At 52.9% G+C, this 25,985-nt stretch overlaps 1 protein-coding gene across 3 annotated transcripts in view; it reads right to left on the bottom strand.

Annotated features, from left to right (window-relative positions):
* The window catches only part of VPS13D (vacuolar protein sorting 13 homolog D), a 265,713-nt gene that overhangs the window by 19,808 nt on the left and 219,920 nt on the right, over nt 1–25,985 (bottom strand). The gene's annotated exons all lie outside the window — the stretch shown is intronic.

The following is a 25,985-nucleotide window of genomic DNA, read 5'->3' as shown; positions in this document are numbered from 1 at the left end:
GCCGGAAAGAGGGGTGTCAAGGCGGATTCCCTTCTAAAAGCATCGAGTCACACAGATAACGTTAGTGAGTCTTGCCTGTCAGCCCCGGGTTTCCTAACAAGCCTAACTTTGTCATACAATCTGGAATTTCTTTGCTTTTATTCATATGTACATGTATATCAGCGTCAGGGAAGTGGTTCCATGGAAGAGCCCATACTTGAAACCCTGAGTTCTCCTCCCAGCACCGAACAATGGAAGCAAAGAGCAGATAACTGGTAATGGTCGGGGGACAAGCTTTGTACAAATGTGTGCTCATTCCTGTTCTCAGAACAACACCGCGGCTCAGAGAGCATAGTGCTAAGGAAGAATCTATCGAGTCATAGCCAGAATTTTTGATAACCTGTCACACCTACCGCCAAGGCCACTATTTCACCTGGGCCGAAACACACAATTTCTGATAAAAAATGGCTTTGTGGCTATTAGGACAGGTTCTGGGCTGGAGTGATAGCACAGCAGGTAGGGCGTTTGCCTTGCAAGCGGCCGACCCGGGTTTGGTTCCTCCACCCCTTTCAGAGAGCCCGGCAAGCTCCCCGTGGCGTATTCGATATGCCAAAAACAGTAACAACAAGTCTCACAATGGAGACCTTACTGGTGCCCGCTCGAGCAAATCGATGAGCAACAGGATGACAGTGATAGAGTGAAGGACAGGTTCTAATAAGAACAAGCTGATTAAAGTAAATGAATCAGATTATTTTCAGATTGATTTCTGCAAATGGCTAAGTCACTTCTTTCTTTGAATCCTTATACTTTCTATATTGTGCAAAGGCTGAAGGGAGAGATGAAATGGAGGAGCCTGGTGGCCACAGGGCGGGAGGCCAGGACGGAAGGGGGCCGCTGTCAGAAAAAGGCTGAGCCACAGCTTGGGGGGAGACTGAGGGTGGCGGAAGAAACAAACAGACCAAACCCACAGGCAGTGGCTTAGCAGCCGAGTGGGGGCTGCTGCCCACTGTGACCTGTGGCCAGTGCAGGGAAACACAGCACCGAGAGGGCAGGCAATGCAGCACTAACGCTCAGCAGTGCAGGGCACAGAGCTGGCCACCGCCCCCCCCTGCCTCCAGGATTTCTGGGTGTCAGATCAAGTGAGAATCCCAGAGCTCGACACGTCCAGCTTAGTTTCACTTGACAACGCCTCAGAGTCTGAAATGACGATACTCCCCAGGGGCCCTCCAACTGTTTGGATACGGGGAGGGTTTTGCCGCATGGTCCTGGGCACTGAATCCAGGGCCTGGTACATGCAAGAGCCTGTGGTAGAAGGCTCTGCAAGTGAATCTGGTCACGGAAAATGGCCGTGACTGTCCAAGGTGGGAGGTGGCCCCTGCACCTCTGCTCAGTCACCTTGGGGTCCCGTCCCTGTGCCTGAAACTGGACAGACACAGGTGCTGTACCCACCCAGAGGCTTTTTCCAATCCTCCCTCCTCCTTCGGGCAGGATGTCTGCTCTCGCGCACGGGGTAGGGAGTGGGGCAGGAGACGCTGCCCGCAGACCTTCCAGGAGAACATTCAGCACACTCCCAGGGCGCCAAGTCTGTCTGTGGCTCTCGGCTCCATGCTGGTGAGACCGTGAGGTCTCTCCGCCACCTCCAGCTCTGCAGGGAGAGGTGGGCCTTCTCGAGCAAATGGAGGCCTGCGAGGTGCGGCTGGCACTGGGGGGCTGCGCAGGGGGCCCTCTCTGACCCCAGCACGTAAGACTGTGCCTGGCACCTTCGCTGGTGTGACTCGACCACAGTCATGAGACCACCAGCGCCAAGGCTGCTGCAGAGACCGAGGGCGCAGGACTTGGTACCCACCCAGGAACCCCTGGAGCTCAGGAATGAGCACAGGAATGCTGACCGTTCCGCAGCACGGGGACTCGAGACAGTTACTGACCTGGGTCAAGTTCTCCCAGGGGGCAACTGGAGAGCTGCCTGGCAGCCTTGGGGGACCCTAGGCTCGGAAAGAGGGAACACAAAGCCGGGGCCCGTAGCCCTGAACAGGTCATGTTGCCCAGCACCTCGTGATTACAGCTCGAATCTAAGAAGGCTCTCCTGAGACTCTGCCTGGCGTTCCTGCCCGCCGCGGTCCTATGGTGGAAGGCCCTTGGCCTAGAAACACAAAGGAACCGCGTGATCCCCTTCTCGCCTCCCCGCCCTCCGGCCCGCTGGTGCCCTTCACTGCTTGTCCTCGAATCTAACCTACGGCTCAGCTCTCCCAGAAGCAAAGGCCTCCTCTGGTCCGAGCTGTCCCGCGCCAAATAACACGTGGCGCTGACTCTTTGAACTCGGGGCAAGCTGGCTCTGGCCCATCGTTCCGATGCCCTCAAGAATAGTTTGAATTTTTCAGATGAGAGAAGAGACTTCTCTTTGTCTGGGCTCTTGCCACATGTCCTGGGTACAGAGCCAGAGTCGGGCTCGGGCAAGGACATCCATGTGTCTGAAGTGGAGTCGGGACCAATGGTGCCTTCCTCTGGGGATAGAGAGGCTGGCGGAGACCCACTGGTGCTTCTACAAGGGGCGCATTTTCACCTGGTGTCATGATGCTCCATCTGGTGACAAAAGATGATTCTCCCCTTGGTGATAGGAGGGTCTCGCTGCCTTCTAATTAAGTGCCGCCAGCGTGAGTATGAATGAGCCTGGCCGCCGCAGGCCAGCACCCCTTGGCAAACTGGTTTGTTTGGTCTGGACAGCACAAACATTCCACACTACTGGATTTTTCCCCCCCTCTCCCACATCCCTTGTGGCCTCATCACCTCCCCTCCCCACACACACAACACACACACAAACCCTTTTTTTAAAAAAAAAAATTACAATCTGTTCTGCTGTCTCAAGTTACATTCTGTAAATAACAAGCAATGCTGATGAAATGCACACAACTGAAAACGGGTAAAGCAGAGAGTTCTGCAGCCTGCCCCACATCTGCGACCCATTAAACATGCACCCCGCAGATCTGCTGATTCCTGGCTGATCAGTGCTCGGTTGACGTGGGGCGGGAGGGCTCCGGTGCCACATGCCGGCGCGGGGCCGGGCGGGGGTGGGCACGGCGGGGCCAGGGGCGGAGATGCCAAGCCCACAAGGAAGACGACATGTGGCTGCGAGCCTGCCTCAGGGCTGCTGCGCCTCAGACTGTGGGTCTCGGCGACGGTGAGGTCATGGGAGAACAACTGTCAGAACCATCCAGTCTCGTCCTCAACGGCGCTGACGCTGAGGCCACTGTGGTCCGACGGCCTCTCGTGTTCTAATGACAAAACGTGTCATTTGGAGGAATTGGCTTGCTATATGTTGAAATGACTACAAAGTAAAGCTAGGACAGAAGGAAACCGATCCAAGTCCAACTGGCAAAACGCTTAGAGGCCAGGCCACTGACAGGACAACTGCTACGCCAGGCGCAATCCACCACACACACACACACACACACACACACACACGCCTCCATTTAAGAGTCAACAGTGAGGCTGGACAAGACACTGCCACACTGTAAACTTGTGACATCTTGTTATGTCCCTGAATGACAAGGTTCCATGTTGGGGGGGCGTGTGGGGGAAAACAGTCAAACCAACAGGGAGTCTTTAAGACGAGCTCATAGGCCAACTCAGTGTCTCTGAACTGACGGTTGGCCGAGCTCAGCCAGTGTTCTGCTTCCTCTCTGTCCCAGAGGAAGGCACTGCCGACCCCAACCCCCTTCAGACAGATAGAGTGCTTGTCCGAGCTCTGCTATGACTGTTCCCAGGCTGTGTGGCAATAGCCCGTCCATCAGCTCTGAGGGAGGAGGCACTAGAAATTAGACTGTGAGGCTGCCACGGCACAGGGCACGCATTTAAGCGGACTGCACACCTGATGCTCTCATGCCCAGGGGGGGTTACCAGGAAGCCACCCACTGGTGGCCTGTTTCATGGAGGCGGCAACTCTGCCTCTGAGAGACGACCAGGTTGCCCCAAGGCCGCTTGCCTGCTACGTGCTAAAGCCAGCCCTGTTCTTGGGGCGCTCTGGTTCCTTTGTCTTGATGAACTTAGGAGGATGGCTGCTGACGAATGCCTCTGATGCAAGCTTTGCAGCCACGGCTAGGTGAAGCATTCCAGAGGTCACGGAGGGACAGAAGGCAATAACACGGACTAAGCTGACGGTCCAAGAGGGAGAGACCAGGGCGAGGGAGGTGCCTCCGTGCTAGCTGTGGGGCTTGATCGGCTTCCCGGGAGAGCTGGCTCCAAGCAGGGCTCTGCCCGAGGCCCAGGGGACTATTAATAACACAACGATCCACCCAGTTTGACAGCAGGGACTGGAGGTAACAAATACTATAAACAGGAGGGAACAAACAGCCAGATAAAGGGCAGTTGACAGACCACACCGTCCACAGCCTCGAGTGTGGCGCTCAGGCCTCCGATGGAGATGCGAGCTGGCAGATCTCTCCGAGAAACCCACCTGTGAGGACGAAACCCCACTACCAGGACTGTCTGGGCGAAAGAAGCATTCATATGGGTGATGACTGGGAGGAGAAGCTCAAACAACACAGGCTGAGGAAAAAACAAGACCCCACTGCACAGGAAGACAAACCTTGACCTCAGCGGGGTTAGAGAGGACGGCGGTGAAAACCGTGCAAAGATAGTTCACCAGAGAAGAAACCCTAGCAGCCAGCTGGCATGGGGAAAGAAGACCCGGCCCTCCTACTTATCAGAGAAACACAAGCAGGGAACACTGAGAGGGTCACTAGCCGTGACTAACGAAGTGACAGTTCCTGGCTCTTGGCACAGTGTCCAATTCATAAAGCAGCACACAGGAAAAGGAGGACTGAGTATGGGACGAATGAAGAACCAGGAGCGGCAGAAAAGGCTGGAGAGGCACAGATCGTTTGATTTTTGAAACACACCTCAACTCCCCGTGTTTCACAGCAGAAAATGCAGCTGTGCCTTTAGCCTGGCAATTCTACTTCAGAAACAACCCCAAGGAGAGATTTCCACCGGTATGGCCAGAAATATACAAAAGATGCTTATAGCTGCAAAAAGCTAAAACATCCATCAATAAAAAAGGACTAAGTATATTACTGTACAGATGCAATTCAGTATCATTTAAATGTCAAAATAGAGATTTATTTTTGGAATAGAAAAATGTTTTAGCATCGCTAATGAATGAAAAACGATCAGGTACACCCGGCATTTGTGTTGATTTGCATAAGCACAGGAATATGCACATTTGTGTGTGTGTGTGTGTGTGCGCGCATGTACATATACACATCTATACCTGATGTATTGGTATCTGCTGGGGCTGCCATTACCAACCTTTCATTATTTATTAATCAGGGGATAAGATTCTCTTTATTTTGTGCCTCAGAATAGGAGTAACAGCACCTGTTTCACTGGTGTGCTGTAAGAATTAAAGACAAAATTCTCGCAAGGTCGTTGGAACCTCCATCCTCAAAAGGTTCATCTATTATTTGGGTACTCAGAATGGTTCACTTTTGTACATATTTGTAAAATGCACACAACAAACCTTTTTCTTTTTAAAAAGATGTGCCTGGGAGGGATCAGGCACAAGCACCCACATGTCTGCACACAGGAAGCAGGAGGCACGGCATGGGGCCCCGTTTCCCTGCTGACTGCCTGAGGACAGGCAGGTGTGGACTGGGAGAGGATGGCCCAGTATCCCCGGAAGGACCTTCTACTGGGAAAGGGGTAGGCAGGTCGGAGGGAAGACATCTCCAGAGGAAAGCGCCGGGACTGACCATGACCTTCAATGTGACTTCCCTGGGGCCCCGGGTGGGGAGAGGAGCGGGGCTGGTCCTCTGTTAACTGGTGGTGGTGGTGTGTGGGGGGGGTGTCTCTGCACACTCTTTCTTTTGGGTCCTTTCACTTCTCCTGAAAAGCAGGAGTCATGGGGTGGAGTGGGGGAGCCGGGTAGGGGCATAGCTGGACGCCACCCCAGCCCAGGTGGGCCAGGAAGTCAGATCATGTCGCCCTCCCGCCTCCCCTCCAAGAGCTCCGGCCAGGCGGGGCCTGAACTGCAAAGTGGGCACTCTAAGAGCGGGGAGAAGCCAGAGCTGCTGCCTCCCAGCCAGCAGGCACTGGGGGGACGGCGACATCTGGAACCGGTTGTGAGGCCCTCTGGCTGCAGCCACCCCTGCAGTTCGAGTTTCACTGGCACTTGCGTTTCGGGGGCTTAGGGACTGTCCTCTCTGATTCTCGTCAGGGTGAAGCGCAGCCCTGAAGCCAGCTCAGAGACCGAGTTCAGAGCTCCGCTTTGAAACGGTTGCCTGGACCCAGTGTCCTCGAGGGCAGCCCCAGGCAGGCAGCGCCCCAAGCATGGGCAAAAAGGACACGGGGGCCACCTAAGCCACAAGTTGAGGCCTTCTGAAGGGTCAAAACTGACAGGGAACCTTTGCCCACTGGGGAACCAGGGACTGACTGTGCACGTGATTTGGGCTGGCTGCTGCAGGACGCAAGAACATGAGGAGGGAAATTGTGTCAGAAGTTGGGGGGAGCCAGGGAGGCAGGGTGGGGGGAGGGTGTGTCCAAGCGGAGCCGGCAGAACTGAGCCCCCTCAGGCCCGGCCTGCTGCTGCTCCTTCAGGTGCTGGTAGCAGCTGGCTGCCCCAGGCCCCAGGACACTGGCTGTAGAATGCCACCCGTGTCCTGCCACATGTGCCTCTGGGGAAAGCAGGTGTTTCCGGAGTCCATCCTGCCCAGAGGCCAGAGCATCTCTTCCTGCCCACTGACAGGAGCACACAGCCTCTGTCCAGCCTCTGTCCAGCACAGCCTGCGTCCCCCTCAGCCCCGGGGACAGAGGCACACAGATGCCAAAGACCAAGTCCTCTGGGGTGGGGAGCAGCAGGCGGGTGGGGGACAGCCTGGTGGGGAGAGTCTGCTATGTGACACGTGAGGGAGAGGTGGGGACGTTCCCTGTCCAAATGCTGGCTCCGACCGAGAACTCAGGACCAGCCCTCCTGAAGCTCTGTAAAGTACTGGATACCCCCCGAGTGCTCTGTCCTACGAATCTGTTTTTTGGGGGTTGAGGTGGGGGAGGGGGAGGATGTCACACCCGGTGGTGCTCAGGGATCACTCCTGGCAGGCTCGGGGGGCCCATATGGGGTGCTGGGTACTGAACCCAAGTCGGACACATGCAGGCAAGCGCCCTCCCCACTGTGCTATTGCTCCGGTCCCTGTCCCTTGTAGATAAAAGTTCCTATGGATCCCAGATCATCTGGCGGCCTCATGGCATCTTCGACTCACTGGTAAATGGAACAAAAACAATTTCAAATAGCGGCTAAATTCCTTCATGCAATCCAGTCCCTCGGCTGCTTTAGTATTTCTCCTTACACCCCAAAAGACCAGGATCGGCAGGTTTTCTCCATGTTTTACGAGTTCAAATACGTACAGAGAGCCCCCAAATGGGTGCCCCACTGAAAGGTACCCAGAACCCAGGGTTGCCACACATGGGTTCCAGCAATTCCCCCAGGAGCTAGACTCAGCTTTGCCAGGACTGACTGGTGCACTTCTAGGTACCTGTGGTGCTGGGACCCCGGAGGCAGACAGCGCCAGGAAGAGAGACCTGGGGCTGGCCACCGCTTTGCTCTCTTCTCCGGCCACAGCAGCGCCTACCACCAGCACATAAACCAAAGTTCCCCGTGGCTGAGGCGGAGTTCGAGAACGCTGGGCACGCACCGGGCTACTGTCCTTCCGAGGCTTCCTACTGGTGCCAGCTGGAGGATGGTCTCCAAGGCTGCCAGGACAGACAAGTTGGAGCAGGGATGTGTGAGCACTGGTGTGGGAAACTGGCAGGGCTTGAGCTCCAGGGCGGCAGGGGTTCAAGAGCTGGGAAGGAGGGAGGACGGGACCGAGGAGAAGGGCCAGCACAGGCGCTGAACACGGGACGCAGATGTCTCCCCTGTGCCCCTCACCCCAGCTCTGGGGGAGAGCGCGAGCTACGTATCCTTCACACCGTGAGGCCACCCAGCCCCCTGCACTGATGTCTCCCGAGTGCTCTGGGACACAGGCAGTGCGAACTGCTGCCCTCCGGGTCCAGGAACGAAGCCCCAGAAACGGGGCAGGCCGACAGACCACCGGAAGGGCCCGGGGTAAGGGGCCCTTGCTCTGTATGCAGCCTGCCGGGGGTGACTCCTCCCTACTCCCTGGGGGATGGCAGTGAGCCGTGGCCCGCCTGTGTCCCTCTCAACTCTCCCTCTGTGAACTGGGGGGCCCGTGGTCCCGCAGCCCTTGGGCTGCTGTGGGAATTAGATGGTGGAGACAGGAACTGCGAACAGAACGTATGGAACAGGCGTTCTGCAGCACAGACCCAGGGCAGCTGCTGGACAGGACTGGCTGCCCCTCTGCCCACGATTTCCCCGGAAAGCAGCCAGCCCTGTGCCTCGTCTCACGGGCCATCCACCTGCTCAGGCTTCTCTGTGAAGCCTGTGACATGTGCCCGCTGCCCCAGGCCCGCCCCTCCTTGACAGGGCGACCCAGGGGCTCCAGCGGCACGGCCGTCTCCCGAGACGGGTAGGTTTCCTGTTGTGTCAGCCTGACTTCCTCCAGCAACATTATACTGCAAACACCAAGCGACTCTGGATAAAGTGCCCGGGTGTCCCGTTTCTGGCCGGAGGGGGGAGGAGGCCGGCTGCTCTGCCGTGCCTGATCTGCTTGGGACAGCGTTTCCCCCTCTCCCAGGTCCCGAAAGGCCCTGTGGGATCACAGGAGGGAAACGTGCGGGCTGTGCTTTCCGAGCTCCGATGGGCAAGTTCTGAATGGCAGCTGGGCCTATTACAGGCGGTGTGAGAGGGTTAAACAGGACAGCCTCAACTCTTTATAAACTTTTGCCCTGTGGATATGTACTCATTGGCGGCAGTACAAGACTCGAGCTGTATTACACGCCTTAACGATATGGTTCAACTGTCGGTCAGGCTTGGGCCTGGCCCAGGGCCAGACCGCAATCAATGGGACACAGAACCTCCCCCTTTCAGATCATCACGAAGGCTCATATTATCTCCTTTTCGTCGTGCTGGTTAAATTTATGGAGCAGAACCCTGAAGCCGCATTCCTCGGCCTGGGCCGGCCCACGCGGCCCTCCCTCCCTTTGTTCGGTACTGGAAGCGAGCTGCGCTTCGGAAGACGGCAGGGCTGTTAGCTCAGGCTCTGTTTGCTCATGACTGAGACGAAGAGAGTTCAGGGGAAGGGCAAGAGGACAGCCCAAGTGTAAAGCCCCATCCCGGCAGGCCCGGGCCCCTGCACACGGGCCTAGAGTGGCTCCCGAAGGCGACGCTTCATTTTGTTCTCAGCAAAGAACCTCATGGGTGGGTCTCTGGGGGAGCCACCTAGTTCTCCTGGAGCACACACCTTTTGGGGGCATGAGGATTCTGGGCGACCCCGGTGACACGCTCTCGAGACATTCTATAGCCACCAGCCCATTTCCCTACACACTATGTGAGATGAGAATGCCAACAGGGCCCGGCAGCTGGTCTTATTTTAAATATTCGGACACGCTAAGGTCAACCTCCTGCCCCGGCCTTCGCTACGAGCAGAACATGAGCACAACGTCTGTGAGTGGGTGTGTGTGTGAGCGCGCGTGTGTGCCGGGGTCTCACCTTACAGGTCACAGAGGAGGGGGGCCTGTGCCACAGACAGGCTGGGATTATCCATGGGCTCTCATCCTTAGCCTTCGCGCTCGGTGGGGAGGGTGAGAGTTAAACAGTCCGGATGGGGCCTCACTTGACTCGAAGAGTCGGGTCTGTGGCAAAGACGCCGGGAGGGCACTTGAAGGTGCATTTATAGCTCGCTCAGGAGGAGGCGGGTGTCTGTCTGGGGGCCAGAGAGGCAAACCCAAGCTCTCCCCCAAGAGACAGTGGGACCCTGAGCTCGTCAGGTCTGTCTGCCTCCCTCAGCAGGAACCACCTATGGAATGAGGCCGGGGGCTGATGCTGGAGTGTGGCACGCCTGGGAGAGGGAGAAAACACTCCAGCCCCCAAATCAAAACAAAGTGGCAGGGAGCAAATCAGGTGGGCAGGCGGCGAGAGTTACCTGACCCTCGAGGTGATTTTCCCTCCACTGAGTTCCTCTTTTCCGCTAGCTCAGGGGCCTGCTTGTTTACAAATAAAGCCAGAACTTCCAGACCATCACCAACACGCACACAGGCATCTGACAGCTCCAGGTAGGTACAGATCGGGGCAGGGGCGAGGGGAGTCTTGTGAAGACAGGGGTCTCTTTCAAATAGGATCCGGGTTCCAGCTGAAGGGGACAGTCATGCTGCCAGACTCAAAGTGACCGTCTATTCTGGGTGGGCTGCGTACATCCATGCCTATATTTTTTCACAATGTTTCCCATCCGCTATACTGATGTTCAGAGACCAGAGAATAAAACCCGATCTTCCAAAGTCTGAAACTCCTATTTGCAGGGGAGCCCGGGGTGGGCAGTGGAGGGGTGATGCCATGGAATATGCTGATCACACAACACTACCCCTGGCCCTCAAGATCCCTTCTTCTCTATGTCTCCGATCTTAAAAACAGGTGAGACCCGTCCACGTCAGGGAAGAGGCAAGAGCTGGGGAGGGGAACTTAGGACAGTCTCAAGGAGGATGTATCACCCATATAGTTTGTTTCTGGTTATTCACACGATACAAGTCCAGGGCGCAAGTGCATCTGTGGTCACTGCAATACTCCTCACATCTTCCAGCACATCCACACGGCTTATACAGACAGTAAAGAATCTAGTGCCTACTTGGTCCCGGTCAGGTGTGGAATGGAAGCCGTAGCGTTGACTGCCCATCGTGGGCCAAGATGCCTCGAGTAAAACTCGGAGAACTTGTCCCAAAGAATATGACCCCAGTGAGTGGCAGCAGGCTGGGCCACCTTATCGACAGTGAGCAGACACCTCCACTTCTGCTGGACTTTCTCCATCTTGGGACCACATATTGGAGCACATCCCAGGGACACAGCAATCCAGGGACAATGTGAGGCCAGAGCCTGAAGATGCAGCAGCCTTAAATACAGAGCGTGGCGCCAAGCCTCCTGGCCACGCAGCAGCCACCCTTGACCCGACTGCCCAGGCTTCTGACCACTGGACTCCTGCACTGTACTGCCTGCCAGCTCGGGGGCTGTCCACTCTAGTGCTGTTGGCAGGAAAAGGACAATGGGACTTGTTGGGGAACTAAAAGAAAATAGGTTTGAGGCCAGGGATATGGTCTAGTAGCAGAGCACATGTGAGGCTCCAGTTGAACCTCGGCATTTTGTGTGTGTGTGTGTGCGTGTGTGAGTTTCGTGTACAGGGCTTACTCCTGGCTCTGCACTCAGAATTCACTCCTGGCAGTGCCTGGGGGACCATACAGGGTGTTTGGGATCAAACCTAGGTCAACCACACGCAAGGCATGCACTGTGCGGCTGTATCATCTCTCCAGCCCCTAATATTTTCTTTTTCATCACACATTTGCCTTGGTGTAAAACATCTTTTGTGGTTTTCCCCCCCTTTTGGTTTCTTTTTAGCTGCTCTCAGTCAAGAGGTGAAAAGAAATGGTGACGGGGCAGGAGAGATCTTACAGTGGATAAAGTGCCTGCCTTGTATGCAGCTGACCCCCGCCTGAACCCTGGCACTCCGGAGGGTCCCTTGAGCCTCACCAGGAGTGATCACTGAGTACAGAGCCAGGAGTCAGCCCTGAGCACCAGCGGGTGTGGCCCCAAAACGAAAAGAAAAAAAGAAAGTAAAAAATGGTTGCGGCTTGAGTGGGCAGGGGCCGGGCCAGCTGCCCTCAGGCTCCCCTCCCGGCTGGAGCCTGCCACGTGGGCAGGGCGGGGGGCACTTTAGCACTCCCAGAGGGACCATCAGAGGAAAGCTGAGGCAGTGACAGGCTTGGCCAGAGCATCCAGCCCTCAGGGGATCAGATATAACCGACTTAACTGGTGCTAAGCCCAACTGGGGTTCAGGCTGGGGCCAGGAGCGGCGCAGGAATATTTGAGGTCCTGCACTGCCTCAAAACTGACCTAGTGGACTATTCTGGGAAAACGGCCGCAGGCGTTCCTAGGTCCTGCCTGAACTTTCTGCAACCCAAAGCCTGGCTCCCTCCCGACAGTGATTGGCAGAGGCCCACACCAGGTCCAGGGGCTTGAGGATGGAGTAGCAGCTGGGCGACAGGCCCTGGCGCAGAGGCGCCAGACTCTGCCTCCGCGGGCTCAGTCCCATGGGTGCTCTTGCCAAGAGCCCCTCGGCCTCAGCGACCTGCAAGGCCATCCACAGCCATGCCGGCTACTCTCATCCCAGGAGCTGGCCGTGAGGAAGAAGAGCCCACACTGCGCAGGGAAAGGAAGGGGGCAGCGTCACTGCAGCATGAGCAAAGCCGTGCTCCCTGCTACGGCTGGCACCCAGCTGCACCCTGGGGATAAGAATCCCCTGAACCGGGCTGCAGTGAGAGCACAGTGGGGAGGGCGCCTGCCTTGCATGCGGACAACCTGGGTTCGATCCCCAGCATCCCATATGGTCCCTCGATCACCTCCAGGAGTAATTCCTGAGCAGAGTCAGGAGAAACCCCTGAGCATAGCTGGGTATGGTGTTACCTGCCTCCCCCCCCCCCAAAAAAAAAGAATCTCCTGAATCCTACCCCCAAACTTGGTAAGAAGCGGGACCTTGAGGCATCTAAGTCTCCAAGAAGTACCTGGCCGGGCACCTCTCCCGCCCCAAGCTGATGCCTCTGCTGGGTGTGGCAAAGGTAGCCAGAGCTAAATTTCTGGAGCTGGGACGAGGGGAAAGAGGCACTCTGACATGTTTATTGTGAGTGACAGGCAAATCTCAAGAAAGCGAGGCTCTGCTGGTCATGTCGAGAGCATGGAGTGAAGAATGGAGAAGGAAGGAAACACCATCGCTAGATAGGAACCAAAGAAACTGGGTTTTCTTTTCAACTTCTAGTCCTCAGTCCAAGAACATTGGCGGGGGGGGGGGGGGGCGCGTAAGGGAAGACACAGGGGACCCCAGCCTACATGCTAACACTGTTAGGGGCTGTCCTGGTGGGTGTCAGATGACGAGATCGCCCATCCCCCCAATGCACACAGTTCCAACAGCCCCGCTGAGGGGGTCTGACTGTACAATCCAAAGCCTTCAACAATGCTCACCAGCGGCATGTCATGCGTCTGGAAAACATCGCCGTTTCTGAAGAATGCTTTCCAAACCACGTCATGCTTTTAAAGCTGTTTATCAAAACGACTGGATGAGCCGCGGTGGCCTGAGACCGCCTGTCAGCTGTCCGGGTCGCATGCCCCATCCTAATTTCCGTAAGCACTCCATCATTCTCTGCTGTCCTTCCCTCGGCATACACAGATGCCAAGGCTGGAGGCATTCGCTCCACCACGCTGACCCGGCAAGCCTGGCCCCAGGACAGATTTCCATGTCATGTGGGGCTTTTGGCTGAACTCTGCTCGAACCCAGAGGCATATCATTGACAACAGACACTAATAGTTGGGGATCACCTGCTCTTCTCGGTGGGTTCAGAGCAAGTTCGTGGCCTCTGCACACCTTTTCCACTGGGGTTTGCAGGCAGAAAGACTGAGGGGCCTCCGTGAGGCCCTTCCTCTACCCAGCAAACCCAACCCTGTGACGATCACAGCCCTGCGGGTCAGAACTGGATCAAAGGTCTACGGGTCAAAACTGCACTGGGGTGAAAGAAGAAGGGAAAGGACGCAGCAAGGATGAATTCTTAAGCTTCACCCTAGAGTTGGGGTCAGCCAGTACAAGGGAAGACCAAGGACAGGGTATAAGCAAGAACTAAAGACCTCATCCCGTTCCGCTCTGCTCAGCCCCCAACTGTGAGAGGAGACGGGGACACAGATCCCACATGGAGCTCTAGGGAGGTCAGCATACCTCGTATCATTTGATATCTACCCCCACCCTCGCCTCCCGCCCATTCCCAACTCCAGTCTACCCGAATCTCATCTCAGATGTGAATGGGGAACTCGAGTCTTCTTACAGATGCAGGGATCAGAGGGCTGTGGGCACCTCCTCTTGGCTCCTGCAAACACTTTGTTTCTTTCCAGCCTGCTCCCTCTCAGGTCTCCCCCAGACACGGAGAAGACCCCGGGAGTTTATGTTCTTTCCATGTCTTTCTGAAACAAGCCCTTCTCTTTGAAGAAAGACCTCTTGCCCTTGGAGTGTCAAGATAAGAAAACTTTCAGCAACTTCCCTTGGAAACTACAAAACACCCATCAGCACCCAAGATCTAAGTGCAGTCGTTCACCAGCTGCTGGCCTCTCTGAATAGCTTTTATGGTTCAATGACGGGTGGTGACAGGGCCGTGTCACTACCGCGGGGTGTGCTATTTCTTTCATGTTCCTGGGATCTGACAAGAGCCTTCCACAACCTGTTTCTTTACAACACACAGAATGAGATTAAAGATCAATACCAGATTTGAAGCTGGGGGTGGGACCGGCCACCACCACCACCTCCGGCCTCCTGATGCATTTTAAATCTGCCTGGGGAAGAAGGGCCCTGGGCTGCCACGGGCGACTCTGCTCACATCTTCCTGTTATGACTAAATGAGAGATGCGGGCCAGCACACAAACCAGCGGCGCTGGGACCACGGCAGACATTTAAAAATGTTCGAAGCAATACATTATTTATGAATACCACCCAACTGAAATACCGTTTGAGCAGAAATAATGGATAGGGTTTTCAGTAGAATCCCATTAATTCAGAGCTATTAGGTGGATGCGAAGGGGAGAGGACACCAAGAGAGGATGAATTAATGAAAGAATCTAAACGATAGGACTTCTGATGAAATATGACAGATTTAGTCCAGACCCCGCTCTACAGCGCGCGCGAAGGGAGACCAGTGGCGCGGATCCAACAGGATAAAGAGAAGGTGTCAACAATATTTTAGAAGCGGAAAAGCAGACGGACGAGTGGTGCTGACATGTCAGCCCGAGGGAGTGGGGGCCACAAGGCTGCGGGCTAATTAGTGTGGTAAACCCCGCTACATGTCTGGGAGATGGGGGCACCAGCGGCTCGGAAGGCCTGGGGCAGAAGGGAGGAACGGGGAGGCAGGTCTGCGAGGCGGTGAAGACAGGCAGAGTGTTCACAAGTCAGAGGCAGTTAGAGTCCGCTCAGACTCTGCTGCAGAAGACGGGCGCCCACAGGCCCAGCTGGCGGGCGCGACCGCACAGCGCTCCCCGGCTCCTGCCTCGTGCTTCCCCTTCACCGGACGCCAGCGCGCAGCCAGGAACGGCCTGAGAGCAGAACGGAGACGGACTTTACTCACCAAGAGAAGCGCTCAAGCCAACCAAGGGGAGAAAGAAACTCAGCAGAGTCCCAGGCTCCTAACTCTGGATTAGAGCTAGGGCAGGCCAGTCTGACAGAGGCAGGGGAAAAACCAAGAAAATCACGAAGCCCCTGCTATTTTTAACATAGCTTTTAACTTTTTTAAAAAAGGAGAGTTTATGGAGAAATCAGTAAGAGAATAGTATTTTGTTTTGTTTGGGGGCCACAGTCATCGAGGCTCAGGGGTTATTTCTGGCTCTGCACTCAGGAATCACTGCTGGTGGGCTTGGGGAACCATATGGCATGCCGTGTCGGCTGCGTGCAAGGCAAGCGCCTTACGGACTGTACTACTGCTCTGGCCCTATAGAACAGTAATTTTTTAAAGGAGCTGTTAACCTTAGAGTTAAAAAAAAAAAGTGGTAAGAGTATGAAGATAAATTAAGAGTATGCAAATAGAGACAAAGAAAGTGACAAAAATAAAAGTAGCAATTAACTCCAGGGACAGAAATGAAGCAAAAAGTTAAACCAAAAAAAACCAAAAAAAAAACACAAAAAGTTAAACCAAAAAAAAATAATAACACACACATGTATATGTACATATATAATCACTGCAACCAATGTGGTTTCCCAGGAATCCTATTTACATAGTCACAAAAACTGTGGCAAGTAATATGGATTTCCCCCAAAGATTATTACATTAAAAAATAAGGGAGGGAACACGAACAGGAAAGAAACAAGAAGTCAAATGAATAAAGAAACGGAATCAGGGGCCTGCGTGCAAGCTTTGCCGAGAGAAGCCCATGTCCAAGGTCCGGCATCACTCTTGGGCACCACCAGCAGTGACCCATGAGTACACAGCACTGTGGGCATGGCCCAAAACCAAAACATAAAAAAGAGCAAATAGAATTTAGGGCCGAGGCGTTCACTCCGTGGCACCTGTGCCCCTCCCTCCCCCAGTGTAGTCAGTTGTGGCCGACACCCCAAGATTTGCACTGAGCCATCGGGCCCCGTGGCCCACTATCAGTGGGAGTGCTTTTCTGAGCACTGCTTGGGAGGTCAAAAAACAAACCAGAAGGAAAGAAAAAGAAAAGAAATTTAAGTCTTAAAAAAACTGAGTAACACTGGTTGATAACCTAAGACATCAGGCATGCCTTGTTACAAGCCGACATCATTTTGTGTCTGAGCAGAAACCAAGTGAAGCAAGAACCAGAGTGTGGAAAGGAGCTGCCGCCCAGGCCCGCGGGGCAGAGGTGGAGGGCAGTGGCGCGGGGGGCCGGGGAGATGCATCTGTTTCCACCGTGGGGAAATCTCTAGCTTCTGTGAGTGGCGAGACAGGTTTATTTTGATAAAACGTGAAAAGATTTAAAAAAAAAAAAAGGAAATTGTTATAGTGAGAAAGTTAAGGCCCCAAATTTTTGTTCTATATTCTGTTCTTATTATAGATACCTGGTCATATTTAATAAACACATGTGAGGTATAAAAATTAACTGAAAGCGTATAGAGACCATTAGCTATGTAGAAACTATTGGTGAGATGAATTCATTTTGAAAAAAACTATGACAGATGTTGATAGAACGGGGGGCGGGAGGAATGTGCAGATGTCACGCCTCTCCAAGTTTACCACCAGACTCCCATGTGGTCGTTTCAGGAAACAAAAAGCTGGTCATCGTTAACAGGCACATTGCGGGAAAATGGCAGGAAAATGCTTTTCTGGACATGTGACTAATCTAACACATTTAGCGCACAATCATCATGGAGACCGTCAAGAACCTGGAAGCTTTTCCAAGGAGGTTTGTCCTCGAGTGTTTAAATGCTCTTACTACTTCCTACCTCTTACTTGCCTGGAACAGAGGACATGATACAAGCCAATGAATGAGTTTCCGCTGTCGATCTGATCAGACCTGGCCCAGTACGCCTACTAAGCAACTGGATTTGAGCAGCACAAGCCCAGAACGGTTCAGCTGAATCCATGAGGCCCCTGGGTGGTGCGAAGGGAACTGCAAGGCTGTAGGCTTCGCTTCTTTCTGTGAGGGAAGGAGCGCCTCGAACACAGCGCCTGGGCTGGTAAGGCTTCAGGCAGCAGGTGCTGGTCACCCCTACACCCCAGAGCCACTGCAGGCGTGTACCCGGGCATGTGTAGCCCCTCTCACCTGAGAAACGCAGCATGAGCGAGTGCTGGCAGATTCACTCTACGGGGGATTCTGAGTTAATTTGGGGTTGTTGCCCGAGCAGAGACTTTTTACAGTTGCCAACGTTTTTGCGACATACAGTCATGAAATCCTATGTGGAGTCGCCACCCAGTGTGACCTGGTGGGAGGGTCAAGGAGCTGTGCCCTGTGTGCCAGCAGCACAGCCGAGCCACAGAGGCTTTAGCCAGGCCTGACCCCCAGTGCTGGCTGGGACTCTAGGGACCAGTCCTCCTCCTCTCCAGGAGAGAAGAGGAGGGGAGGGGAGGGGAAGGGAAGGCAGAGAAGAGAGGAGGGTAGGGAAGGGGGAGGGGAGGGGAAGGAAAGGGAGGGGACAGGAGAGGAAGGGTGGGGAGGAGAGGGGAAGGGAGAGCAGGGGAAAGGTGGGGAAGGGACGGGAGGGGAGCGGAGGGGAGGGAAAAAAAGAGGAGGGGAGGGGTGGGGAGAGGAGAAGAGGTCTTGCTAACTGGGCTTTGAAGCTGCCTGCAGCCCCTGGGGTTTTATGATACAGCTCAGCTCAGCCCCGCCATTATCTATGTTTGAAGTATGTTTGGGGAAAATCTACTAGGAGCTGTCTCTGGGTTAACACAGAACAACTGCCTCATAAAACCTGCGTTCCACAAGGAGTTCAAAGGAGCTGATCCAGATAGTGTGGGCTGGTCCGACGCCACCAACCTGGGTAGCGCAGAAAGCAAAGGCTCAGCCAAGTCACCTCGGACATCTCTCTACCACCTTCTGGGTGTCCCGCAGGAGCCTGGGGCCACTGGGCAGGACGGGCCTGGCTCCCTGAAGGGCCCTGCCGAGACCAGCGCTGCCGAGATGGCAGGAGGGGGTCGGCACGAAGGAGGCAAATTATTTTGCGCTGTCTTTCTGATATGTGATTAAAATCTGTCCGGCTGTTACTCGAGAAACCCGGGAGCAAATCGGGAGGGCTGACCACTGCTGGCAGGAAGCCAAAACGAAGCATCCCGTTACAGTGGCTCCCACAGCCTAATCCACGGCAATCCGCCACCGGAGGAATGTGCCATTTGTCAGCAGCCCAATGGCTCGGGGCCGATCTTCAAACAGAACCGCTTGTCAAGGAAATTATCCGGGCACAGGTATTTGTTAGCTGACAGCACAGCCATGGAGTCACCAGAGGCGAGAAGGGTGGTACCTTTGGATGTTTCTGCACAAATCACCCTGAGTCTTGCTCAACAGGAAGCAGCCATGCCCTCTCACTGGCTTTCACCTGGGGAACAGCATATATTGTGTAGCTTCTGGAAAACTCTCCTGTACGTTTGTTGGAGATAGTGACTATAAAAAAGTTGTCTATCGGGGGCAAGGCGTTAAGTGGTAATGCTGCTTGCCTGGCACGCAGCCAAGCTGGGTCTGACCTGTCACCCCATTTGGTCCCCTGAGCCCCACCCGGAGTCATTCCTGAGTGCAGAGACAGAATCTTTTTTTTCCCTTTAGCATAGTTGGGCATGTTCCCCCCCCCCCTAACAAAATAAAATTAAAGATTATCTATCTGTAAATTCGTAAGTTCTATAAACATGTCTGTCCTATGGCCTTCTGAAAAGTTCTGGGGTCCCCAAAGGATCACTAGATAGCATTTGGAGACTCATGTACACTCGTGCTGATTAGAATTGGGTTTCCTTGCTGCTTTAAACTAGATCCACTGAGGATGCACAGACCAGAACCACTACTGGCCTGGCCTGAGTCATATAAGCCTAAAGAAATAAAACATCATTTCTAAAATAGTTGATTAATTTTCTCTTATTTATAACCCCTGCCCCTATATGACAAATCAGGGAGAACCTTAGCAAGACTCTAGCAGAAGGGTACAAAGTAAAGAAAACCCAGTGACTTACAACACCCAGACCACCCTTTCTCCTCCGCTAGCCACAAACCTCTCTTTGAAAGCTGGCCGCCAGCCGCCAGCCCCAGCCAGAGCGCAGCACCCTCGTGTCTGGAGTCAGTGGGGAACTGCACTCAAAAGTGACCCCTAGTATTCTTGATAACCTTTCAGTATCAATATTGCAAGCCACAAGGCCCAAAAGGGTGGGGGGGTGAGCATCTGCCATAGAGGCAGGCAAGGGGTAGGGGGTGGGGAATGATGGGATAGAACCTGGGGACAGTGGCACTGGGAAATGTACTCTGGCAGAGGGCTGGGTTTTGGAACACTATGACTGAGATCCAATCATGAACAGCTTTGTAAGGGTCTATCTCACAGTGATTCAACATAATTAAAAAGCAACAACAACAACAACAAGAAAAATTCCCTTAGGAAGAGCCCACTTTCCCTTGGGGCAAAGAGGAATCCCTGCTGAGGAAAGGCATAAGGCAGCCCTCACGGCCTAAAAGCAACCTAAAGAAACCTTGGCGAACGCTCCACGGCTTGGAAGCTGGTCCCACGTGCTAGGGGAAAGGCAGCTGGGATAGAGAAGGAGCCACTGAGTAAATGATGCTTGGAGGGCTTGCTTGGGATGGGAGATGCATGATGAAAGTAGGCTATGGACCAAAGACGATGGCTGCTTAGTACCTGTATTGCAAACCATAACACCTGAGAGAGAGAGAGAGAGAGAGAGAGAGAGAGAGAGAGAGAGAGAGAGAGAGAGAGAGAGTGTAAGAGGGAATGTGCCTGCCACAGAGGCAGGGTTGGGAAGGGGTGGAGGTGGCGGGAGTGATACTGGGAACATTGGTGCTGGAGAATGGGCACTGGTGGAGAAATAGGTACTCGAACATTATGTGACTGATATGACTGAAACATAATCACAAAAGTTTGTGAGTCTGTAAACAAAAATTAAAAATAAATTAAAAAAAAAAAGGGAATCTCTACAAAGGAATTCCATGAACAGTCACAGTTAAATTCTTCTTCATTCTTCTCTAAAACACATTTTTCAAAAAACTCATATTTTTCAGGCCAGAGAGATAGTACAGGGTGAAGATGCCTGCCTTGACCCCAGTTTGAATCCCCGGCACTGCAAATAGTCCCCAGAGCACCTCTAAGAGTAATCCCTAACAGAGAGCCAGGAGGAAGCCCTGAGCATTGCCAGGTGTGGCCCTAAACCAGACACCTCACATTTTTCACATTGTTCTGCTTCTCTTAAATTCAAAACCCAAATCTTAAATCTTTATCTGACGTGTGGCTAATTAGGAGCCATTTCTGAGTTAAGAAAGCAACTCATTAAACAATGATCACAGACACACATTCAGTCGGATGACAGAAGCAAGGTGAGAAAGCAAGCAACTTTCCATCCTATTCTCTTCGAGCAAAGACCTGTTGGTTGAGGCGCAGGCCCCAAAAGGTGTCCATGCCTAAGTTCAACTGGCTTTCACATTTGGAAGAAGGACCAGGCCGTTTCCATGAAGTCAGTCATCTCTGCATGCCAAAAATAGCAAAAAATAAATGCCTCTCCTTTCTAGAAACGATTATAATGTACCATGACCAAAAAAGTGTTTTTTTCCCCCCTAACAGATAATCTTGCATAAAAATGAGTCATGGGATTTCAGAAATGGAAAGGCTTTTCTCAAATATGTGCGTGCAGGAACACACACACACTTCGTTCCATTTTTTTAGCAACTGAGCTGAGCACTCCATAAGTTATAAAGAGAACAGCATCGTCTGGAGCGGTTGAGTGAAAGGGGAATATAGTATTTAGAGTTCAGCAAGAGGGAAGATGTCTGTCTGAGAAAATAAGATTTCTCTGCTTGTGTTCCTGGGAGAGGAATTTTAACTTATAAGGCATGAAGGACTGTTAAGATGTTTCTTAAAAATATCTTATCCGGTAATTTCATCAGCTTAATTATAGACCTGCGTGAGACATCCTATGTGATTAAGCCAGCTCTGAATGTTGTTTCTTCTCCTGGGGGCTGCGCCAAAGGGGTGAGAAAATGATCCTGCCTCCTTCGAGCTTTCTCTGCAAAGGCCAGGCTTGGCAAGGAAGGAGAGAACTCTGGCCTTCTCTGTAAGCAGAGAGCCAGCACACAGTCACCCTGACCACTGGGCCACTTTGGGACTGAGGGCAGCTACGAGCCATCATTTCCTTCTAATTGGACACAATAAATTTTCCAGTCCCACTGAACTCTAAGTGCTTCACATGGCAAAAACAGCGGGTCAGTGAGCACCCTGCCTGCCCCACACAGCCGATGCCGGGGGAACAGACACGTCTGGCCCAGGAGCAGGAGGTGCCGAAGAGAAGGACAAGCACTGGTCTCCTGCTCGTCCCCCTTACCAACACGCGCAGGCTGCGAGGACGTACAGGACTCAGCGCAAAGAACTGTGCCCTTCTGAAAAACAGAAGGTGGTGGCCTTAACACAAGGGTTTAAAAAAGTGCTACCTGTCTGGTGGGTTAACTGCACTGGTTAGCAATTACAATTATCTCTTATTAAAACAAACACAACCGTGAGTGTGTGCATGTGTGCTTGTGTGTATGTGTGTGTGTATGCATGCGTGCATTAGTGTGTGTCTGTGTCCTAGATGAAACCCAATCTACCACTGAACTGTACCACTGGCCTCACTGAGAGTTTTCCAATCAGGCAGAATCTTCACAAGCAACAGCTTGTTGCTCTGGCTCTGCTGCAGAGAATCAGCCTGCTCTGCCTCGATGGACAAAAATGAAGAGTCCTCGGGCATCCCAGTACACATTCTAATTTTTATTGAATCAGTTCAAACCGGTTCTGCTTTACTGATTTATTTATACGCCTAGTACCAGAGGAGCAAGCCGCTGGTCTCAGAGTATGCCCGTGATGAAGAACAGGACTGTCCAATGAGCATGAAGAGTAACAGATGTTATTTCCTACTTTCCCTTTACTGACCTTTCCCCGGTCTGTCTCACCTGATGGTGGCCAGAGGTTTTGGGAAGCCAAGAGCAGCACAGCCCTTTCACCCCAGAGAGCCACAGAAGCAAAAAGCAGTAACAAAAAGGGCTTTTCCTTAGGAAAGTCCATTTTAGTTTCACATCTTTTTTTTCCCCCTTTTTTGGCGGCACCAGGAATTGAACCTGGGCCTGATGCATGCAAGACAGTTGCTCTACCACTGAGCTGCACCTCAGGCACCCCTAAAACAGCTGAAGAACAGATTTTGAATGGTGTCTTGGGAGTATTTTTACTAAAAGAATCAAATACGTTGTCATAAATCTCAGGGACAAGGGCCTTGGGATTCCAGAACATCACGGGAGTCCTGACGGTGAATTTGAGACACGGATCTATCATTATCCCGCAGATTCCCCCTTCCTCCTTATCTGGCTTCAGTAATGAGATAAGCTGCAGCACTCCTTGGCTTTGCTCAATCAGTTTCGATACGCCCCAGTCTGCCGACTCCCACTGCTCCCCCGTTCTGGATCTTGACTAAAAAAGGTGAAGAAGTACTTGAGAGACGACCTCAGGGCCCAGCTCCATAAATCTTCATCTGCGTCTTTCCTAAAATGGCATGCAAGCCCAAACCGACAACAGATGGCATTCAGAGAGAAACAAGCAAATAAACAGCCCGGCGCGGGCGTCCTCTCCGCAGCAATGTACTTGCCTTCTGCCAGGACATCGCCGGCCCCAGGTCGCGGCAACCTTCTACCCAAGATCCTTGCCAAATGCTGCCACTGCCCCATGCCACACACAGAGGAGCAAGCCCACCACACCCCATTGGTGGCCTGCTTTGGCCCAGCCACTTTCTCTAGGGCTCGGCCCAGGAGGCGGCATCTATGCCATGTGCAGACTCTCCTTGGGAACAGGCGCATGTGGCCCATGCACGTAGACCAGAAGATGCGAGCTGAGCTGGCAGAAGGTCGCCTTGGAAAGGCCGCGTAGTTTAGTTCCAAACCACACATACTTGTGCAGTTAACAAATGCAACAGGGGATACTGGTCCACAACATCCAGGCGGAGGCCAAGGGCGCTCGCTGTCCTCCGCCCTCCCTCACCCCCACCTACCTTCCCAAGAACTCAGAGAGAGTGTGGACACCTCGGGCAGAAGCAAGGTGGCTGGCCTTTTTGGAATGCCTATACATACTGACAAGGAGAGGAACTTGGAAGTATCTTAACCTAGAAGAACCGGGTGGAGGGAGAGGGGCTATAAATAAAATCCTGTTCAAATAAACACGAAAGGGAGCCAATGTTTCCTGTAAGGCCACTTTTCCAAGGGATTACTGGAAGGAGTATTCTTTCACAGCTTAATGGCTTACTCTGCTATCATCTGCTTAGAATTTGGGTCATTTAAAACAGAGACGCTAAGATCTAAGCCTTCACTTGGATGAAATATTACAGAGGAAGCAGAAAGTCTCATTCCAAGTGCAGACTCTGAGGCAAACTCTTGGACTCCTGGGTTCTATTCCTGGCTCAGTCCCTGCGCTCAGGTCAGTCCTCGGTCAGAATCTCTCTTCTAATCCCTTCAAACCATTTGTTAGTCCCCGTTGTCTAAACAGTGGGGAAAAACCCTGAGTAACACCCCTGGATCCTGTTCAATCAACTGGGATGATTGGAGATGGTTATAACTCACTTCCAAGAAACCCATGAGATTTATTCCTTGGTAGAATTCGTAGATTCTGAGGCGAGCACAGTGTCATCGGAACAAGCCCTTCTCTGAAACGCTTCTCCACCTGCTAAAATCGTGGTGCTCCTTTCATGGGGCTTTCAAAAATAGTATCAGCCTGGGTTTTATAGTTCTTTACAGCTTCCACTTTGAAACAACTGTGAGAGGTTCAAACCTGGAAGGCTGAATAAACAAACGGGTATACTCAGGTCCAATTTCTGGATGAAACAACAGAGGCTGGTGAGGTGAGCGGAGGTGGCCAAGGCTCCACAGCTACCAAGTAAGTCTGTGGGCCTGGCCTGTTCTTTTTCAGACCGAGTACTTCCTTCTCTAACGTGTGGATCCTCCTAGTTATGCTACTTTTGAACCTGGACAGACAAACTGAGGGAACTGACTGAAAGAGCGCCTGAAGAGCCCTGAACACTTTTATCCTGGCAATAGTGAGGAAAAGGTCACATATCTCTGTGGCCCCAGTGAGTGAGCAAGGATCTGGTGTACACCCCACTTGGCTCTGAACCTCCCGGCACAGCTCGTGGGGGTTCTCTGAGAAGGGATACAGCACGTGCTGAGCTGCTGCTGCTGCTGCACTGACGTGACCACGGGCCCTGAATGGTCAGGCTGCTCCTCAGTGGGCTGTGGCCACAGGAGCAAAGGGCAAGGCCAAGGCTCCCTGGGAGATGCCGCTTGCCATGGGGGAGACCGCCAGCGAGTCTGTTTCTGGCAAGCTACATGGCATCTCTGGATCCCCTGCACCCCTCCCCCTTTTTTTCAGTGCCGTGGATTGAACCCAGGGCCTTATATTTACAAACAAAGCGCTCTCTCCGGCAACTCAGCACTCACGCCCATAAGCCACCCCTGGTGGTGCCAGATAATCTCATCATAAGCCACCATCCAGATCACATGTCCTTTTCTCCCAGAAGGGAGCATAACATGGCACTCGCCATAACCATGCTGCCGGACCTTGCACTAGGCTGTTTCGCTCAGAGCGCCCCAGAGAGGGGCTGGTGAGAGCCCTCCCCACCCCAAGGGACCCAGGCCTGGTAGCTGAAAACCTCCAGAACCCAATCGCCAACATGCTCACGGCCGCTCTCCACACGCTCGAGCTGAGCCGTGAACCTTTTTCTGGACCGTGTGGCTGCATTTGTGGCTGCACACCACTTCATAGGACACACCCTACCCAAACTCCAAGAGTACCGCACCATACTTGAAGGAACTCAAAGTAGGAGGCAACCAACCTTAGAGGGAAATATTCTAATATTTCAGTTCTGCCTTGGGACAGGGATTGAGGTTCAGGATGGAAACACACGAAATATGGTGGTGGGAAGGTGTAATGGTGGTGGAATTGGTATTTGAAAATTAAATGTAATCAAATATTGTGAACTATTTTATAAAATTTTTTAAAAAATTAAATAAATTAAAAAAAAAAAGAAGAAAGTGCTCTCCCAAGAGCTCCAACCCTGGCCCTGATCTCTGGGCATGTGACACAGAGTGTGATCTCTTCTCTTAACCTCGAAGCTCCTACTCAGGCTTCACCTCAAACCCACTTCCGAGAAAGCCCGCTGACCAAAGGTGAACCAGTCTATCTCCCTTCCCCTTCTCTAACTGCACAATCTCAGCACAATCTGGAAATCTATCAGTTCCCGACCACAATCTGAGCAAACAATTATTAATACGATCACTTGGTTTTTGTTGCTCTTGATGTCTGTCTCTGGAGGCCAGAGACAGCCTTGCTTCCTATTGCAGTTGCAACCCTGAGCTCTTAGGAAATTTCAAGTATTGCTTGTTGTCTGAAAATAAAAGAATGACGTGTGTGTCTCATATCTCCTGGCAGATACAAACTGGAACCTTCCATGCAAAAGCTGGGCAACTGGTATAAATGACGAAAAGCCTTTTCCTCTTGGGGCTGGAGAGCTAAGACAGGGTTTGAGACACAGGCCTTGCTCCAGCACACGGTGCAAACCCACATCCCCTGATGAACACTATGGGCCCCAGAGGTCCTGCACCCTCAGACCCTCACATTGAGCTGCTGGCTTGGTTGGTCGAGAATCACCAGGAGGATCTACCCTACCCCCTT

The sequence above is a fragment of the Sorex araneus genome, chromosome 5 (assembly GCF_027595985.1).
Source record: "Sorex araneus isolate mSorAra2 chromosome 5, mSorAra2.pri, whole genome shotgun sequence".
NCBI lineage: Eukaryota > Metazoa > Chordata > Mammalia > Eulipotyphla > Soricidae > Sorex > Sorex araneus.
This window is presented reverse-complemented; position numbering and strand designations above follow the sequence as displayed.